Consider the following 4,651-nt stretch of genomic DNA (forward strand, 5'->3'; position numbering starts at 1 on the left):
TCTCCAATACATAAATATAGATATGTCTAGTGAATTCATCTATGAAGGTTAAGAAATAGCAATTACCTCTTAGTGACTTCACTTCAAAGGAACTACACATCTGAGTGATCTATCTCAAAATTTTGTCGTGACTTCATTGGCAATTCATGCTTGAATGACCTTCTAGCCTTCTTGGCAATGCAATACTCCTCACATACCTATCTAGGCATTATGATATTGGGAAGACCATACACCATCTTATTTTTGTGCATTATACCTAGACTCTTAAAATTGAGATGGCCGAACCTCTATTGCCAAGTCCAATTTTGATATCCAACAGTGGTTGATGCAACACATTGATGGTCTAACCTGTTAATCATAAAATTGAATTCAGATTCATCAAGCTTGATCAACTAGTTTTTTTTCTCAACCATATGATTGTTGCACCCTGTGTCAAGGTACCAAACATTTGTTTTGTTTTGAGACAATTGTTTATTAGCCATTAAAATGACCTCTTCTTAGTCACTACTTTTAGTATGAATAAGTTGTGTTACACCCTTGTCATTCTCTTTTAATTCTTTGTTGAAGTAACAATCACTAGCATTATATCCAAACTTTTGGCAATAAAAGAATCGAAATTCCTTCATCTCCACCTTCTTCTTGAATTTTTTATTGTGAGAAGCACCATTCTGGTATGTATCACCCTGACTTCTTGAATTCTTACTTGCACCATCAATTTCATTTCATTTCATTTCTTCTACTATTTTTCTTTACCTTTGTTGTTCTTTAAGGAGTCCTCTTTCATTTTCTTGTAGAATTTGGCCTGTAAAGCTTGTTCATACACGTTTTCCGAATATCTCTATTTCAACCTCAACTCATGAGCTTCAAAAGATCCTTGCAATACTTAAAGTTTCATTTCTGGCAAATCTTTGGATTCCTCAATGATCATTACAATCTGATCAAATTTGGCAGGAAAAACTCTTAAAACCTTCTTCACTTTCTGTAGTTCAGAGATCTTCTCTCCATGGGACTTTATTAGTTTGTAAAAACCACAAACCTTGAGAAGAATAAATAATGGGTTCACCATCATTCATCTGTAGATTCTCATATTGTTTCTTCAAAGATTGTCACTTTACTTTCTTTAATTTCTCATCTCCACCATACAACTTCTTGTACGGTCTCAAACTAGCCCCTAGGGCCTGGTATGAGCGTCTTAGCAAGTTTATACTAGAACAAGGATTCTCAAGAGGTAAGGTTGATACAACCTTTTTTATTAAGCGTCAAGGAAAATACTCTATTTTAGTTCAAGTTTATGTATATGACATTATTTTTGGATCTACTAACATAAATTTGCTCAAGGAATTCTCTGAGTTGGTGCAGGGAGAACTTAAAATGAGCATGATGGGGGAGTTAAATTACTTCATCGGACTTCAAATCAAGAAACTTGATGAAGGAACTTTTGTGAGCCAAACGAAGTATTGCAATGAGTTACTCAAGTGCTTTGATATGGCAAACTCCAAAGTAATCGACACTCCAATGCCTACTGCGGTAAATATGGACCAAGATGAAAATGGTAAGGCCGTAGATATAAAAAGGTATAGAGGTATGATAGGTTACCTCCTCTATCTTACCGCATCTCGTTCAGATATTATGTTTAGTGTATGTATGTGTGCTAGGTATCAATCATGTCCCAAAGAATCACACTTAAAGGCCGTGAAGCGCATACTTAGATACCTTTGTGGTACTTCAAAGTATGGGCTTTGGTTTTCTAAGGGAAATGATTATTCTTTGGTTGGCTACTCTGATTCCGACTTTGCTGGCTGCAAATCGGATAAGAAAAGCATTGGTGGTACTTCTCATTTTTATTCAAATTCCTTAGTGAGTTGGCACAATAAAAAGCAAGTTTTCATCGCTTTGTCGACAACCGAGCTGGAATACGTTGCAACTGGTAATTGTTGTGCTCAAATCTTATGGCTCAAACAAAAATTACTTGACTTCAATGTTCAACTTGAACATATTCCCATTTTCTGTGACACTACAAGCGCCATTAATCTAACCAAAAATCATATACTACATTCACGCACTAAACATATTGAAATTCAACATCACTTCCTTAAGGATCATGTTGAGAAAGGTGATGTCGTCTTCGAGCACATTGATAGCAAAAATCAACTTGCCGATATTTTCATAAAACCACTTGCGATAGAGCCTTTCTTCCACATCGGTAGGGAACTTGGTGTTCTCAATATCTCAGATCGCTTTTAAATTTATATATGATGTTTTCTCTATATCTATGCTTGTCTATTCTTTGATGAATCACTTTGATAAGTGCGAGCTATGTGAGGAGATTCATCGTTGGAGGTAATATCATTCCTATCTATTTGAACTACCTTGATCAATTATATATTTATGTACTTGTTCTATATAATACATTTTCTTGATGTTTATTTTATGGTTTGGTCTAAGCTTAATCCATTTCTATGCTTGAAATATGTGTAAACTTGCTTAGGAATCATATTTAACATGCATTCATCATTAGGAGCATTGTTGCATTTCATGCTTTCGAATCATTAACTTCGGGTCCTAATAGGTCGACCCATGAGTCGACTCCTCGCTACCCAGAGTCCATTCATATGTGTTTTTAAACAAGGATATGTTGACTCATTACCTGTATGAGTCGACTCTTTGCTACGAATTCCATCGTTGCATTAACTTCGGGTCCCAATAGGTCAACCCATGAGTCGACTCTTCGCTACCTAGAGTCCACTCATCTATGTTTTTAACAGGTCTACTCATTTCAAATGCATCTCTCTCCACTTGCATAATCAATCTCCTAGTTCTTCTCTTCTCTCTCTCTCTCTTCCTCATACAACCCCTAAAAACCCATTACCTCAAATCTCTTCAAAAACAACACTCAAATGGCTTCATCAAGAACTTCTAGAAAAAGAACTGCAAGGGGACCCTCTTCTCACACTGGTACTGCACAACCTTGCTCAAATATGTCGGTAAATGCTCTCTCTTTACTCTATGATGGTCTTACTGAAACTTTTGAAAAGAAGTTAAAAAAGAGAACAAATTTTAAGCAATACGTATACTCCCCATTAGTGGATGAACGCATGCGCATTCCAGATGTTGTTAAGCAGTTAAATGTTCAAAGAATTGACTTATTCTTAGACTATACTACTGAGTACAATGAAGATTTGGTCAAACTATTTTATATTGGTGTTGTTGGAAAATTTGAGGGTTATGAGTTTAAATATAATATCGGTAATATGGTTCTTGAGGTTAATGATGATGTTTGGAAATCTCTATTTGAAATTTCTCCATTATCGTCTCCTAATGATATTAAGATAATCGATATTGTATTTGCTCCAAACTATGAGTTCAGGTCTGCCTTAAACTCAATGCTGAAGAGACCTTTTTCTGACAATGTTGTAGCAAGTAACTTGTTCCCTACTAATGTGACTACTGGACTTTTAAAGCTTGTCGACAGGATCTTACATTGGGTTGTTACGCATATTATCCTCCATAAGAAAGGAGATTACTCCAGAGTTGACAAGGTGGAAGTACACTTGGTTTATGTGTTGAAACATAAGCTGAAGGTTAACTGGCCACACTACATTGCAAGCATGATCTTTTCCCTAAATGAGTCAGGTCGAGGAACCACTCTCTATTATTCATTTATTCAAAGTATCCTTAATCGGGCTGAATTTTTTGTTCCAGGAATTAAATACACCTCTGTGACTACTAATCAAGAACTTTGTCAAAAATCACTAAGTTTAATGGGCTATACTTGTGCATGCCTGACTTTTTTATTTTTTATTTTACTTTTCAAGTTACGACATGATTACCACGTCACAACATTTTTTTTCAAATTTTTTTAGCCTTTCCATGTGCAAGTCTGACTCTCAATTTTTTAATAATAAAAACATGTAGCGACGTAATTATCACGTCGCAACTCCTTTTTTTGCCACGTGATTTTCACGTCACTATATCACGTGGCTACAGAAGTTTTATTGTAGTGGATGCTCATACTGCTTGAGAAGATACATGCCATAAGGTTCTATAATATAACGATGCTCCTTTTTTTGATGCAAGATTCCTTCTCTTCCTAATAAATAGTCTGCACCTCTGCTTGTTGAATTTTGAAACCTTTTCATCTTTGACAAATCATCCTCCCATCATGCCCCTGCACCGTGCCACTAAAAGGTAACAAACACAAATCAGAAAAGTCATTTTGAAGTTTTTGAAGAAATAAAAAATGATTACTCGTGAATCCATGCACCCAACCTACAAGTTGTTGGATAACTTGAATTACAAGTTATATGCAAATTAAGGAAAATAAAAAAGAATAAAGAGAAATTGAGAGAGAGAAGTATTATTGAATTGGAATCGAGTGTTTATTATAAACATGTGTTACATCCTTATATAGGATCACACTACTGACTAACTTCTAGTTAGTAACCACATACAAAGTTAGTATAAACCAAATGCATAATTGGTAATAACCACATGCTGAGTTAGCATTAACTATATTCGTAACTAGTAGTAACTACATTGTTGAGTTAGCAGTAACCACATGCATAATTAGTACTAACCACATGTTGAACTAGCAATAACTACATGTTGAACTACCAGGAACCATATGCATAACTAGCTTCTAACTTTTGAA

This window comes from Lathyrus oleraceus, chromosome 4 (genome assembly GCF_024323335.1).
Source record: "Lathyrus oleraceus cultivar Zhongwan6 chromosome 4, CAAS_Psat_ZW6_1.0, whole genome shotgun sequence".
NCBI classification, from domain to species: Eukaryota; Viridiplantae; Streptophyta; class Magnoliopsida; order Fabales; family Fabaceae; genus Lathyrus; species Lathyrus oleraceus.